The 17494-nt window shown below is 38.2% G+C and overlaps 1 pseudogene; it reads right to left on the bottom strand.

The window, feature by feature from the left end:
- Window positions 1-365: 365 nt before the first annotated feature.
- The window catches only part of LOC102435080, a 51725-nt pseudogene continuing 34596 nt past the window's right edge, over window positions 366-17494 (bottom strand).

Genomic DNA, 17494 nt, shown 5'->3' with positions numbered 1-17494 from the left:
CCATAAGGGCACCACAATAACTATTGCAATCAAGATCCACTAATGGATGCTAAAATTACAAGAGGGAAATTGTAAATTAACAGTGGAGAAATCTGTCAGACAACACCTGCACCAAGTAACCACTTATATGGATATATGTTCTTTGGCTAATCCCTTTACCTTCTTTTACCCAATCTCTCCTTCCCCCTCCCCACATTTTCAATCAAAGTCTTCATAGTATCATTTTAGAACCTTGCTATCATAATTCTAGAATTAGCCTTAAGATTAAGAGGAAACAAGTGCGAATTAAATAGAAATAGCATTATTAGCCACATCATAAAACTGTAATAATTTTTATATGCTGAAATTTTTAAGTATTTGTCATTTCACAAAACATTCTTTATTTACATTCTACAGGTGGCACCATTCAATAATTTCCCAATATTTTCCTCTTGTGAGGATAGTTTGTATATCTTTTTGACATCTGTAATTTGTCATTCTGGAAGATTTTTCAGAGAAACTTTTTATCTGAAATATTAGGTCTTCTTAATTTATTTCCTCCATTTTCAATGTAAACAATTAGAATTGAACCGCCATTTGCTGAGATAGCAATTGTTTCAAAGCCTCTGAAATATTATCATTTGGGGAAAGGCCGGAAATAATTTCAATAGAGTTGTCATCTTCATTTCTCCCAGTTTCTAGAGGAGAACTGCTTTGTTTGCCGCCAGAAGTATTTAAAATGGATTGATGAGCACTGTAGAGTTTTTTAATGAAGCATCAATGGCTCCTTCCATAGCCTTTTTTCTCAAGTCTCCAGGTTTGGTTTGGTTTTGTTTTACATCCTTAAATAACAGAAGGGTCACCCTGCATTCAGGAAGTAGGTCCAGCTGATGCTGTATTTCATAGATCGCAGGATTTGCCACATTCCCAGTCCATCTCTTAAAATGGTAATAAGTAAAAGAGTCTCCTAAGGACACATCAAAAGGAGTAAATAACCTGGAATCATCTATGAATAGAAAGATAGAGGTAGATAAAATTAGTGTTGAATAAATTAGTCAATAATCCTATTAAATACATAATATACAGACAATTTTTTCTTTAGAAAATAATCTATTGAGATTAAGTCACATAAGCAATGATATACTAATTCCAGATATACTAAATGATTAAAGGCAAAAAATAAAATCATAAAATATTTTAAGAAAACATAGGTGTGTCTAAACCTGTTTGGGTCAGGAACGGCTTTCCAGGCAAGTGAATTTACAAAGAAAATGAGAGAAATAATTGCAGAAAAATTAATTACTCCTCCATTTAAAATACCATAAAAATATGTCCAATGTGAAACTGAGAAAAATATTAGCAATAAGTGTTGAGTAAAGAGAAATTACTAAAAAACAACTATGAAAATTATTTAGTCATTTATCTACACATTTATTCATTCAAAAATATGTATTGAGCAACTCCTCTATACCAACTAGAATACAGTAGCAAACAAACCAGACTGCTCCCTATATGAAGTATACATAAGCAATAAGCCAATAATTAGAAAATGTGTATCATCTCGGTAGTACTGTAAAGAATGAGAACACTGGCTATGGGGGAGAGGCGTGCAGAGTGGGGCCATCCTTATTTTGTGCCAGGTACTCAGGGAAGGCTCTGGTGCCATCTCTGTTTGGAGAGAGACCTGAAGAACATGAGGGAGGGAGCGGAGAGATGTCTGCAAAAGGGGCTTCCAAGCAGCAGGAGTAAGGAGGAGGGAGGAGCGAAGTCCAGGGTGGGAAATGCTTAGGACTTGCAAGGAGCTGTGTCAGGACTGAGTGAGCAAGAGAGAGAGAAGTGCAGGTGGCTTGGGGTGGTGAGGTAGATTACCTGGGGCTCTTTTTATTTAAATCGTATTTGTTTCCTCTTAATTTTAAGGCTAATCCTAGAATTATGATAGCAAGGTTCTAAAATGATACCATGAAGACTTTGATTTAAAATGTGCCCATTTAAATGACTTTTGTTTTTATTTTGATGCCTTTGGAGGCTTCTGAATAGAAAATATATTTTCATTTGTTCAACAAATTTAATGATGACTTTGTGCTACTTACTAGTCCGACTGACATGCTTATGTCCTAGTAAACAGGAATATTGAACAAATAAATAATGAGTCAAATACTGGTATGCAGGCTACTGGATAGTAAAAACAATGTGGAGAAAATAAAGAAAGGTAAGGACTGGCCAGGGAAAGGCTTCATGGAGAAGAGACAGCAGAGTCTGACCTAGGCTTCCAAAGGTCATTCTGCCTCTGTGTTAAGAATTTCCTGGGATGGGGGGCATGGGAGGGGGGAGAAGTGGGGCCAGTGTGGGGGTGGGAGGCATTGGGAGGCAATTGCAATATTCAGGCAAAGAGAGCTGTGTCCTGAATTAGGGTAAGAGGGGAAGTGGGAGGTTTTGTATGTTTCAGGTACAGTCAACAGAATGCTTGAATGTGTTGACTTTGAAATGCCTATTAAGACATCCACAAGGAGATAGAGCAGGAAAGCAGGCAAGGGAATATGTTTTTTATGTGAATGAGAGACCAGATATTAGTAACCTGTTTTCTCTGCTAGGGACACTGAAAGACATTCCCATAATCATCTAAGTGCAGTCACATGGCTTTCCTGCATCTTCCAAACATTAGATCATTGTCTCCTCAGAATAAATGTATATGAGAGCAATGGGAGCATGACAGAGAGCGTGAGAACTGATAAATGTCTCTGAAAAATGTGAAAAGAATGAAGTTGGGGTATGAGAGTCTTATTTGTCCTCAGCTCTGCCATTTAGTAGTGCTGTGATCTTTGATAAGTGTCTTCTCGGTCTCTCTCATCCTTTTTTCTCCCCTCCCTCCCTCCCTCCCTTCCTCCCTCCCTCCCTTCCTTCGATGTCCAACTCTAAAGTGGAATTGGACTATTGTCCTGTCTAGATTAAACTAAGAAGTTCTTTGCTATTTTTTAAAATTTTTCTCTCTATCTATTTATCTATTTATTTATTTATTTATTTATTTATTTATTTATTTATTTTTAATCCTCACCCAAGATATTTTTTCCATTGATTTTTAGAGAGAGTGGAATGGAGAGGGAGAGAAAGAGAGAGAAGTATCAATGTGAGAGAAACACATTGATTGGTTGTCTCCTGCACGCACGCCCAGCACCCCAACCGAGGCTGGGGAGGAGCCTGCAACAGAGGTAAGTGCCCTTGACCAGAATTGGACCTGGGACCCTTCAGTCCACAGGTCGATGCTCTATCCACTGAGCCAAACCGACTAGGGCCTTTGCTGGTTTGTTTGTTTTTTTAACGTTTAACCTCCTAAAACACAGAGAGAACTTCAGGGAGTCCTTGGGGTTTCTTTGATTGGAGGTGGATTGTAATTATTGCTCTCCATGCTCCCTTAGACATGTCTGCTTGTAAGTGAAAATCTCAGAAGGTCCACCGACACAAGGTTGCTGCGAGAGTGGGGCTCGTTGGAAATGTTTGACATAGGAAGTGCTGTGTGCCAACTCGTCTACAGGTAAAATACTTTCATGTCTTTGATAAATAGGTTTCCAATGGTTAAAACACAGGATGACACTGAAGGAGGCTAACACCATGATCAAAATGGTCATGGAGTTAAACCCATCGAAGTGGCCTCTTCATGTCTGCTTCTGCCTGTTCTGTAAAGGGGAATGGAGGGGATCTCTCAGTTCACAGAAAATAAAGCTGAAAATCCATTTCCTCGGGAGTGTTTTATTGCTTTGGTTTGGTTTTTGTCTACTTAGCGCGTGAACAAGTAGTATTTGGTGACAGTCTACTTCTCTGCTACCAGGGACAAGTGGCAGGAGAGAGGACACTGCCGTGGCCAAGTCCTAACAACAACCCAGCCAGTTCCCCAACCCTTACAGACCAAGCCCAGGCTGGCTGCGAGGACGGTTTTGTAACTTTAGAAATGGTTGCTTTGATGGCGCATCTTTAAAGGATAAAACAATGAGTTAATAGGTCCTTGGGGAGTCATTTGGCTAAGGATTAAGGACCTGATCAAACCATTCCTTACAAGTGAAAATCTGACTGAATTAACCAATTGCTTTTGTGTCCAGAGAACTCATGTTCTAGTTCTCTTTTTCTTTCTCCCTTCCCCTCTTTCATCACACCCACACCACTTAGGTCCTTCCATGTCTGAAAGTAGCACAATCACAGGTTTACTCCTCTCAAGCTTAGCTGTGCTCACGCTTCAGGCGCCAACATGACAGCATCTCCACCCAGTTTCAGCAAGCCACCAAATTCTTGCATTCGGTACAGGACCCCCACCCCTGCCTATAACCAGAAACAGTGACAGGATTATCTTGAAAATGAAGTAGCTGCCAGATACTGTTAAAATTTCCAGACCTTGAAAAAAAATGCATCTTCTTTCCAGATTGTGCATTCGGTTAACAGAAGCCTCCGTGTGACCAGTTCCATGTGCTCATTCAACTTTGGCAACATCTGGATGATGCCTGAAAGTTTTTGGTGCTAAGAGCCTATTTAATTCATCATAAAAACAAATTGACCATGTTATATACTGAAGGCAGATTTCTTCATTACGGGCAGACCTAAGACAATGAATTAAAGGAACCCACTTTTATCTCACCAGGTGTAGTTTTGGAGTCTGGTCTAAGAATCTGGTGTAGCATGTCAAAGTGAATTAAAAATGGCTATTTTAATTGATTACACATTGCTATTCCCAAAGAAAAGCAACCAAAATGAGACTCAAGGCTCAGAAATAAAGAACTTTGAAACAAAGGGGTGAAACTGGCTCCAGTTGCTTCCTATAATATGTTCATTTTTTTCTCATGGAAAATGATGATTTCCAAACACAACAATCTTTTAATCCAAGAACCTACCTGAATATTTCAACTGTTGTCTGAAAAGAGTTTTGCTTTCACACATCACTTACCACCCATGGATTTAGGAGAGACTAAACAGGCTATTCAAACATAGTCCAAGTTATGAAGGACTAGATTTCAATTTGGTGACTTTCTGTCCATCTTTCATCTAACGGTTGATATTCCACAAGAATTCTTTGCTAAAGATATATTCCTTTTCTAAAATTCAAAAGAGGTGCACATGCAAATGCATCAAAATCTATATTAACGTGCATGGTGATTTTAAAGAAAAGAAAATCTTATAACTTTTCTGATTGGAGAAAATTAGTGATACCCCCTGCTATTTCCAACTAATTTTTGGCCATATCCTGTGGTTCATAAAAGTCAATGTTATGAATAACTAATCAAGAAGTGACTATAACATCAGCTCTTTAGTCTGAAATGTATCCTGAAAATTGAGAGTTAAAGGAAATAATTAAACACCCCTTTTTAGAAGAAACTATAGTTGATTTCCATTTGATAAAAGAAGGCCCTCTTTTCATAAGAGAATTCCAGCTAACAAATGGAGGTTACGGAACTTAAAAATTATTTTCTTTATAATAAATGAAGGTATAGATTTCAGTTTGGTAGCTTTTAATTCATCTGCCATCTAACAAATTATAATTTAGTGAATTATCTAGGCTAATTCATTACATTAATAAATGAAAGAAGTGAATTGTCTGCAATCTTCAGTGATTCAGGCAAGAAACATCAGTGAGTACCAAAACAATTAGGTAAAAGTTGTCAGGGTTAGGATATTCACAGGTGCCAAAGAATTATCCCAAAGAGTATTTGCTAGTCACAAAGGGGTCTTAAAATAAGAGCGGTCACTCACTACCTGAACCCAATGATCCAATATAGCAATACTACCAGACAGGAAACCAGGAATTATGTAGCTCCTGCCATGATGCAGTATTAGTTATATAGTGTCACCCTAAACATCCTTACTAAATATATTTAATTTGAATCTAATGAAGCCTTTATATACACCTAACATGTTCACAGGAAATACAAGGGATAGAAAAAACAAGTTAAGTAATGAGACAAAAGGAAATAATCCAATCATACCCATAATGTGGGACAGTTGCATTGATCTCTTCAAAAAGTAAAACAAAACAAAAAAGATTGGAGGACTTATCTAGATTTTTAAGACTAAAAAATAAAACAAATGCAACACACAAATCTGAATTAGATTGTGATTCAAAAAACCATAAAAATGATTTAGGGTGCAATTGAGAAAAGTTGAATATGGACTCACTATTAGAAGATGTTAAGATGGTCATCCTCTTCAGGGTAATAGGGGTATGTGGGTATGTGGGAGAACATCATTTCTGGAGATACTAAAGTATTCAGGAGTGAAAAGTGATGACATGGTCAAGGTATTTTCAAATGATTTTGTATGAATCATATTTAGATCAAGGTTTCTCAACTTAGCCACAACCTATATTCTGGTCTAATTCTTTTCAGTGGGGCGTGGGGGATTGTCCTGTGCATTATAATACTATCAGCTCCCTCGCCTCTACCTTCTAGATATCAGTATCACAAACGGCTTCCTCCCCAAGTTGTGACAGCCAAGAATATTTTCAGATATTACTAAACACCCCGTGGTTGAGAACCACAGACTTAAATAAAGCAAAAACATATAGTTAAATAATTATGGTAAAATGTTAACAGTTGTTGGCTCTTGGTAAATGAGTATATAAGTAATTATTAAGCTATTCTGTTAACATGGTGTGTATATGAGTAATCAGTATACTATTCTTTCACTTCTCTGGAAATTTGAAAGGTTTCTAATAAAAAGATAGGGAGAAAAATGATGTCTTGATCTTATAATCTGAACTGGCTTTTTTGGATAGGAGCCAGGCATTTGTATTTTTCAAAATGCCTCCAGGTGAGTGTAAAGTGCAGACAGGGTTGGGGACAACTGGATATAAATGATTTTATAATATGCCATCTGAGTTTTGATATAACTCTAGGAAATATAAAAGGACTGTGAAACATAATGAAAAATAATGAAACATCACATTTAATTTATACTTCATGTATAAAAAAAAGGGGAATACCTTTTATTGGTTTGTATCCACAGAAGAATGTGGGATTAAGAGCATGCAGTGATGTCATACCCTCCTACTAAAAGTGTGGTCCACAGACCAGCTATATCAGTATCACAGGGGAGCTTGTTGGAAATGCATCATCTCAGACCACATCCCCACACCTACTGAAGCAGAACGTGCAACTTAGCAACATCTCTACAGGTGATCTTATGCATATTCAAATTTGAAAGTGCTGGGTAATACACAGAGAGATAGCTTAGCTAATTTATGAAGTAGTCACATCAGTGAGCAGTAAAGTAAACGCCAACCAACCAGTTAAAAAGGAAAAAAACAAACCATTAGTCAAATAAATCATTGTGTATAAAATCTGATTTAACTAATTGACTTTGGTGTTGAACAGAACCAGATCGCAAAGCCCATGCTCTCCTTCTTCCTTTGGAAGGATACCTTCTCTTTAGGTATTCCTTTCCCATGACCAAAGACCCCTAAATCATTTCCATTCTCAAAACTTCATGAGTGCTATTCGTTTATGGTCCATAAACTACCTGCACTCAATATCAATAAACTCAAAATGTACTGCTTATTTCTCTGGAACTAGAAAGAACTTTAGCATCTGCGGCAGAATGATCTGATAAAGGAACTAAGTAGCAGAAAAAGTCAAGAACATTTGTTTTTCCACTACATAAGGCCCCCGAATAAGATTTATCTCTATCACTCACATTTGAAGATGTGATCTCTTACAATTATGTGGTTTACAGTATCTGTGCTGTCCCTCTCTCCACCCTATTAGTTGAGGTAGAAATAAAGGCCAGAAAGATGGATGATCTCCACTCTTATCCAACAGAAAATAGCTGTAAGATATACTTTCTATTCCTGCATCCCTTTCTCTGTTAAATGTTTTAAGAGATGAAATATTCATTGCATCCCTTTGACTACTTCAGAACACAACAGCCTTCTCGTTAGGAATTATTTTTGGTAACTCTAACAAATTTTTTCCGTGTACAATTCCATCTAATTATCCTGTACTACAACCATTTAGAGTACCAAAGCCAGCCCTCTCCTTCTCCATTGCTACAGCCTCCAAATATAGCTTCTGTAGTCAGAGTCAGCTATCTTGCCCTCTTAGTCACAGCCCAGGTGCCTAAGATGAGAAGAATGCATCTGTCAAAATGAATCAACAATAGACACACTGAGTAGGTGAAATACTCCTCTTTTCTCTTTACCTCCTACATTTTATCTGAAAGATGAGAGGGCGAAGAATTCTTGTGTAATTTCTCAAGTGGGAAAGGTTTTTACCTTCCATGTTGCTCTACATGACTCAAAATCTACTGTTTTTCCTTCTTAGGGATTTGAAGATCTTTTAAATTTATTAATTTATTGTACTAGCAGCATTATTTGAATCTAGATTTTGATCTGTACCTCCTGGCTTTCCAAGGAGCATTGGCTATTGCATATAAATTACTCCATTATTGTTATCATTCAAAATATCTGCCATCTTATTTAGCTGGACAGCAATAGGTTCAGTAAATGGAGAGCTTCTCTTTGTATATTTTTTTCCCAGTTGTGTCTATCTGTTCCCTCAAAAGGATACCCTCCTAGGCCTCAGGGGTTAATTTCCTTTTAGAATCAAAAGAAATGCAAATGACGCAAAGCAAACAGAAGTAAACATTTAAATCTTCGGGTTGGAAAGGCTGTGTAGTTAATTAAAAAAAGAGGAAGCCACCACTGGTTTGCATGAGAATTTGTGGGCAAGCTGCCCATTGTTAAATTAGGATCATCCATTCATTGCTGAATTTGATTTCACTACACTCCTTGCTTTAGTTTTTGAGTGGGAGTTAAGCCAGTTGGGAGATTTACAGTCTTCCCCATCTGCTTGTGCCAACATATGGATCTTGGGAAGGTGTTCAATGGTGTTCAAGACATTTTCAATAAGAAAAACCTGTCTGTGGGGTAAGATCACTTTTTGTACCCTCCTTTTAACTTTCATTTGGCTATGAACTTGGCTTCTTTGTTCTTTCATGACTAATATTACCATCTGTGACATTACGTATCAACATAGCAATGTAACATATTAAGCACAGGAAAACTCGGAATGCTCGAGTCCATCCAAGCATTTGTTACTTAAAGTTCCAGGCCTGCTTTCTAGCCACCTGAAGCATTTCCCAACTTCCTACTGACAAAATATCATATAACTAATCAAAGCATTTTTCTCTCATTAGGAATTGGAACCTCAAAGCCTCCAGCACAGCGGTCATTCCGTAAGCTGTCTTTAACAGCAACGCCTAAAGAGTAATAGTTTTTGCCGTCATTGGCTGTCTCAGTGGGAAGGACTTCCTGGAGTTCTGTTGACTCCAATGAGAACTGGCTACTGACAGAATCATCCTGATTCCCTTTCACAAAAGACTCTAAAGTTCTATATGATTATCACCAAGCATGGCTCAGAATCTATAACATCTTCTCTGTGGATCATGAGTTTATCCAAAGCAGTGCCTAGGACTAGGCCAAGAAATTGATAGTAAGCATTGTGCTACCTGGGAAGAAAGACACAGGGAGTTAATGGTGCAGAGTTTGAACAATTAATTTGCTACAATGGATTGATCAAGTATGTGATGAAAATAGATAATCCACCTTGCCCTTGGATATGTATCTACCTTTCACAACATCCTTAATGTATACTTATGTGACCTAAGCCAATGAAGAAATGAACCAATTTTCTTTTTCATTTCATATATTTTCATAAGTGTAAAGTGTGCCCTAAATTCTGTCAGGTTTTGCCAAAGCAGTGTAGCTCAGAAGTGTTACAGGTTGGCCAAAACCCACTGGTGTTAGGTATTTTTTTTAATATATTTTTATTGACTTGAGAGAGGAAGGGAGAGGGAGAGAAAGAAACAACAAAGATGAGAGAGAATCATCAATTGGCTGCCTCCTGCATGCCCCCCACAGGGGAACAAGCCTGGAACCCCAGCAAGTGCCTGGGAATGGAACTGTGACCTCCTGGTTCATGGGTCAACGCTCAACCACGGAGCCTCACTGAGCAGGCTACTGGTGCTAGGCATTGACAGCAGAGTGCTGGACACTGGTCTCGGTTTTGTTCCATGTTCTTATCCTAGAGTTCCAGACGTAGTTTTGGTTTTGGTTTAAGTTTAGTTGTAGGTGAAAACATGACAGGAAAAATTGGTAGCCATCCTGGGGAGTTCCCTAGATGAAGAATCGCTGCTGGCTCTTACTGTAAAAGGAGGTGGGTTACACACATATGATGAGACAGAGCCCTACCAATGCCACTGACTAAAACTGCCAGGTTTGGGATGTCCCTGAGCAGGACAGAGACTTATCATCAAAAATGACTATATTGGCAAAGAGGATGAATTGCATAGGCATTGGTGGTAGGCCAACATTTTCTATGACTAGACTGTAATGTTTTCTTTTTATTGTTTGTTTCATAAATGTTCTCATATGATTTTATATAATTTCTTCTATAAACTGTATGTTTATTCTTCATACTAATGTGATATGTCTGCATAAAAGACATAAAGGATATTTTTTCATCCTGACAGAAGAGTGTTTTTTTAATTTGTGGGTTTTGACTCATTGTTGGGTCAATAATTTAGTGAGCCTTGAACAGCACTTTATAATGAACTAAAATAGAATAAAAAATATCTGTGTGCATTATACACAATAAAGCTAAATGGTATTTTATTCAAATGTTTCATTTTTATTTATGTACACCAATTTTTATATACATACATGTACTGAGTTATGCTTAAAATGTATTTCCTATGTTGCATCTTTGTTAAAAGATAAAAACTGATGCTCTATATTATAACATCTCATTTTCTTCATTTATTATGAGAAAATTTCTCTCAATGTGTGTGTGAGTGCACTTTGTAGAAAACTAACCATAACCCAAATTGAGAAATGGGTTACGAGGTCACACAGATGTAATTCAGCCTATTCTACTGCCTTGAAGCAAAACGGGTACTAAATCTGAAGGACTATAGAGTGCAGAAAATAACATGGTTGAACCATCCTTTCACTTATTGGCTGGTAATTACTGAGTGCCTACTATGTTCTTGGCAGTGTGCCTTGAGCCAAAGACACTGAGATTAATAAACTGGCCCCACCTACCCTGACCACTGCTGTCAGTCCTTAGTTTCTCAGTTACTATCATTAATGTGCTGGTAAATGTTTAACAGTGGTAGAGAGAGGCTGGTGGAGGGTAAGGAAAGTCTGATTGGTAGATAGCATTTGCCAATTTCCATGGTGTAAATGCTCCCACCATGGCTAACTTTAGGTTGCCAACATGATGTCAGCAAACGTGGAGTTAGGTGCACAGCGGAACACCACTAGATAATATTATATATATATATATATATATATATATATATATGTTCATCCTACAGATAAAATATACATAACAGTAAAATAAAATAACTAGTGATATATTTTGAATATTTATCACCTTTGTCTCTAATATCATGTATTTAATTCTGAGTTTATATAATTTAATCTTTAATAATAGCTGTAATTAACAATCAGCTTACAAAATTTCATAAAGTTTAACAAATTAATGCACATTGCCTAATCATCATAATTAATGTTACTGTGTCTTATGCTGGAATCTCTCCACAGAAATAGAAGTGTCCTTAAAGATAGTCATTTAGAACACTGGTCCCTTCCAATTTTTTTATATAATTCAAAAGTGGGAAAATTTTTTATATCCTCTAAAAAAAAACAAAAAAACAAAATTTTCAGGACAAATTTTGTACCATTTCTGCTCTCTCTCCTTCTTCCATCCCACAATCCCAAATAAACCCTTAAACACACATACACATACACACACAAGAAAAGAACTTGTTTTAGTTTAAGAGCACTCAAAAATTTTTTTTAATTTTAGAAAAATGAGAACCTTTATGCAAATGATACAAATGACATTAATTTGAATATTTTAATAAAGTATGCACATCATTCTTGCATGTGTGATTTTCTTGCACAAATCTTTTAGATCCTTTTCTAATGTGTGATTACATTTTAAAGGCAATTATAATTCCCCAGAGTAGTTTATTTTAGCTGCTGGCATGAAAAGATAGAGGATTAGTGAGAAGAGCTGTGCATAATCTGAGTTTGAGGTGTTAGATTAATAAATGAACAGGGCTGTTTGTTAAATCTATGTTAGATAAATACATGTCAAAATAAATACGAGCAGTTGAAAACATTGCAGGTTAAAAATCAGAGATGAAATATTCAAGATACTTCTAGAAGTCTGGAGGTGTTTCTAGATGCTTGCTCTCTCCTGACACATGGTTTCTGTCTATCACAACATAAAACCCAGAGAAAGTGGCAATAGGGAAACCACTTGTTGTCAATGAATCAAACTAAAAAGCTAATTTTACACTTTATTCTGAAATGTTTTACAAAACATGTCCAGCAGATTTTGTAGTTTCATTAATGCTCACTGTACGCAAATTCTGAATACATTCCTTGAGAACAGAGAAGATGTCTCCTGTCTCTCACCCCTAGTTTGACATAATATTTTTCTAGTCTCAGTGGAAAAAGAAGGATGTATGGGAAGAAGGGAATCTGTTACCCCTTGATGTTTTTCCAGAATATTTTGTTTACTTCTGAGTTTCCTAAATTCCCCTGAGCTGAGGTATTTTCAACCTCAGCACTAGCGACCTCTTTGTAAGGGGACTGTCGTGTGCAATGTAGGATGTTTAGCGACATCCCTGGCCTTTACCCACTGGATGTTAGGAGCACTTCCTCCACTTCCCCAGTTGTGACAGCCAATCTCCTGCTTCCAGTCCAGTTGAAAACGACTGCCTAAGGCAGCAGTTCTCAACCTGTGGGCCGCGACCCCTTTGGGGATCAAATGACCTTTTCACAGGGGTCGCCTAAGAAAACACATATATAATTACATATTGTTTTTGTGATTAATCACTATGCTTAATTATGTTCAATTTGTAACAATGAAAATACATCCTGCATATCAGATATTTACATTACGATTCATAACAGTAGCAAAATTACAGTTATGAAGTAGCAACGAAAATAATTTTATGGTTGGGGTCACCACAACATGAGGAACTGTATTAAAGGGCCGCGGCATTAGGAAGGTCGAGAACCACTGGCCTAAGGGCTTAGGCTTGGGAACACCAAGGCCTTGAGAGAACTCTGTCATAACCATCCATCCCCTGGGGCAGTGAGCTTGGGACCAACCATCTCCATCAAATAAGGGAAGTGAAAGAGACTGCAGAAATAACAGAGGATTTCAGATTGATATTTCTAATGTTTTTATTGTGCCGTGTTTCATAATTCTATTGAGGTCAAGTCAAAATTACTAACATTTGATCATTTTGACCCCCCAAAATGGTACTTTTACCTGGTTGAAACTGATATTTTATAAGAGCTCACAAAAATGTGTATCCTGCCCCCTTTACAAACTAGCCATGGGGGCTGAATAATCTAAAAGATCATCGCACTAAATGAAGTCATCAAAGATGGTTTACCCCACTGACCTAAAGTCTCAGAAGACTCTGCAATATAAGCCCATTTTTGATATAAAAGGATGAGGAAAGCTAGATGAATGGTATTTCCACCAGAACATTGGGTACACAGAACATTGGGGCTTACACTTATGGTTTTGTGGCCTCAGACTTCTGTCCACTATACTGTTAAAAACTAGAGCCAAAGGGAATTTTAATTAACTCCCACCCCCTCATTCTACACATGAGGAAACTTGGAATTGGGAGACAAAAATTGACTTCCCCAAGATAGCAACAGGATTGGGCCTATTGACTCACAGGCCAAAGCCTTTTTCTCTGGCCCAGGCTTCTTGTCTTTGTTTGGAATCCCAGTATGGAATTGTGCTATCATAATTAGAAATACTCTTTCATCTCTATCAACCTGATCACAATGTAAATATCCCAGAGAGGAGTTTGGTCTGAAGCATATACAACTTTTCAACTGAGTTTAGTGGAAATGACATAGCAGTAAGGTGCTCATGTAGAGATTTCTGACAGTGGTGACTGGAGAAGGGAGCTGGTGGCAGGAGGAAGGAAAAGGACACTGCTGAGAGAGGACACAGGACACAGGACACTGGGGCCCTGTGCCAACTACGGGAGCCAGGAAACCTTCAACTCCTCAGACCTGAGATCCTGTTGCCAGGTTGACCACAGGATCCTCAGGGTAAGGAGTGGATCTATAGCACGGTGAGGCGAAGGCAAAATCACTGAGGAGACTAAATCTTTCCAGTTATCCTACAGGCTTAATGCAATTGTAATCAAGATCTCAGCTCTGGCCGGGTATCTCAGCTGGTTAGAGTGTGGACTTGATACACCAAGGCTGTGGTTCAATCCCAGGTTATACAAGAATCAACCGATGAATGTATAAATAAGTGAAACAACAATCTCTCTCTCTCTCTCTCTCTCTCTCTCTCTCTCTCTCTCAAATCAATAAATAAAAATCTCATTGGGATTTTTTTTCTAAATTATCTTCAGATTCACCTGGGAGATTTCACAGGTGGGAGTCATTAAAACAGTGAAAGAAAAAAATATGGAAGATCTTATTCTAAGAGCCACAAAACATGATAAAGATAATGAAGACCAACAGCCACAGTGTTGACTGCCATTTCCTAAAGTCCAACATGGAGAGAGGCGAGAAGGAGGCCCAAACGCTCTCACACTTTCTATAACTTGTCTGACTCCTTCTTCATTATCCTCTGGACTCTCTTTCCACCCAGGGTTCCAGGGTGCAGAAGCTCACTCTTTGGACCACATAAATGAAGTTTTGAATTTAAAATAGCACAGGTTCTTGCCAGAGTTTTCTCTGTCTGAGGGCCAAGTTGCCTTTCTTGAATGGATCTTGGATCTAGGAGCAAGTTCATTTTTTTCCTACGTGATCTGAAATAGACATTTCCAAACATTCTCTTTGATGAATATTCTCTCAGCTAAAATGCCAGCCCTCCACCTTTCGGTGTGGATTTTCCTGAGTCACTCCCCAGATACCTGTCTTCTCAACAGCTGCATTAAATGAGATAGATATTTATCTTATTTTCTGTTGGATAATAGTTTCCTCCTCTGATCACTGCTTCAGCCCTCCAATGTGTCTCCTTGATGCACCTCAAGGTCAAATTTAAAAATCGAACAAAATCTCAAATCATGAATCACTGATAAGAAAAGCAGATAGAGCTTGATGCTGCTTTTGGCATTTTCCTTATTGTGTACTAGAGGCCTGGTGCATGAAATTTGTGCACTAGGGGGGTTGTCCCTCTGCCCAGCCTGCACCCTCTCCAATCTGAGACCCCTGTGGGATCGGGCCTAAACCAGCAGTCGGACATCCCCCTCACAATCCAGGACTGCTGGCTCCCAACCGCTTGCCTGCCTGCCTGTCTGATTACTGCTAACCACTTCTGCCTGCCAGCCTGATCACCCCTAACCACTCCCCTGCCAGCCTGATCGATGCCTAACTGCTCCCTGGCCGGCCTGATTGCCGCCAACTGCCCTCCTCTGCTGGACATCTTGTGGCTCTGGGTGCTGCCATATTTGAGGGTGTGGCAGTCAATTAGCATATTCCCTCCTTATTGGCTGTGGGTGCTGCCATCTTTGTGACAGCATGAGGGTCAATTAGCATATTCCCTCTTTATTAGATAGGATATGCAGAGAAGTGGGATTGTGGGGTAAAAGAAGGGGTTTATTTTAATGTGTTCTGTAATTGTCTGAAGATTAAACAACAATGTAAATACATTATCTCTTCTGGTAAAAGGTCAAACATTTTAACTGATTACTCACCATCAGGGAGCATTTTCTACATTGATATTTTCTTAAAGTGCTGCTAGTTTAGGATAGCAGGACATATTAAGCTCTTGGTGCTACAAGATAAATGGATTCATTGGCCCAGTGGTCTGGCTGTGCAATAAATCTGTAAGAAGTGTGCACTTGGTCACACCCCTCCCTTTGGGGTGTATAATGTAACGTTAATGTAGTATGGTAGCTGTTTGCAGAAATATGGTGAAGAAGCCATAAAAAATGATTTGTAACCTTATTACCAAAGCAGTTAATAATGACAGAGTTGAATGCGGAGACTGGGAGGGATAGTGGTAAGGGCAGGGTGAAACAAAATAAATGTGAGGTCTGACATATATATTCATAAAATATGGAGATTTGGAATGTTGAACCTGACAATGGGCACCCATTAATAACAAAGGTAATTAGTGATGATAGTTGTGGGCAATAAGAATTTCCTAAATGGCATCTCAAGTTAGAAAAGTATCAAGAGGGCATTTAAAAGTACTAAGGGGGAAGAGAATTGATGGTTGGTGACAGGAGGAGATTTGACTTTGGGTGGTGAACACAAAATGCAATATACAGATGATATATTGTAGAATTGCATACTTGAAACCTATATAATTTTATTAACTAATGTCACCTGAATAAATTTAAGATTATATTTGAATTTATGCTCTTTTTAAAAAAATATTTGAAATAAACATTTAGACATAAAAAAAAGTCCTAAGGAGTATGATGCATCTCCTTCCCCTGCTACCTAATGGAATCTTTGCTTTAAATTACAGAAAAATGGTCTACCCGTGAAGGACTGGAGATTTATCATGATGCTTCTGCAGCTTGGATGCTCGTGTTTAAGGAGTAGCCTTAAACAGAGGATAACTGCTGTTGGCCCTATCGCTCACTGCATGTAAAATCAGCAGGATTGTAGACAGGCTGTACTTCCTTACTTTGCCAAACTCACGTTCATGTTTATGAATATCAGGCTCAGTTTTCTTATTTGGAAGGATGATAGAGCCTCCTTAAACCTACCTGCCTACACACACATGTTTTTCTTCTTACTATTCTTCTCTCAGCTTTCTACTTTCAACAGTTTTCTCCTCTAGATTTTCCTTCACATCGCCACCCTGGGTACAGATTTGATGTCAATGATGGGAGATACTACCTTGGGAAATGAGAAGGAAATACTAACTTCAACAAAATAGATGCACAGTGCTGAAGGTCAGGTACAACAGTCCACAAGGTCACAATTATTTTTAAAATAAAAGCAAAGGTGGTTCTTAGAATAAATGATCAGTAAGAATGTTGGCACCCACTGTGGCATGAATTAAAGTACTGGCACCAAAATGTACTCTTCACCACCACATAAAATACCAAAAAAAATCAATTTAAAATGTCCCTGATGATGTAATAAAATTATTAATGTACCTATCTTTGTTTACATTTATGGTTTATGATTCCTACAGACTGAATATTTGTTTTCCCCTGCCCTCAAGTTCATATGTTAAATCTTATTCCCTAACGTGATGGCCTTTGGGAGGTGATTATATCAAGAGAGTGGAGCCCTCATGAATGGAATTAGTGTTCTTATAAAAGCTCAGTGGATAAGAGTGTCGGCCTGTGGACTGAAGGGTCCCAGGTTCGATTCCAGTCAAAGGTACATACCCAGGTTGCGGGCTCAATCCCCAGTAGAGGGCATGTAGGAGGCAGCCAATCAATGATTCTCTCTTATCATTAATATTTCTATTTCTATCTCCCTCTCCCTTCCTCTCTGAAATCAATAAAAAAA

The sequence above is a fragment of the Myotis lucifugus genome, unplaced genomic scaffold (assembly GCF_000147115.1).
Source record: "Myotis lucifugus unplaced genomic scaffold, Myoluc2.0 scaffold_18, whole genome shotgun sequence".
Taxonomy (NCBI): Eukaryota; Metazoa; Chordata; class Mammalia; order Chiroptera; family Vespertilionidae; genus Myotis; species Myotis lucifugus.
The sequence above is the reverse complement of the archived record's forward strand: the minus strand, read 5'-3'. Positions and strand labels throughout refer to the sequence as shown.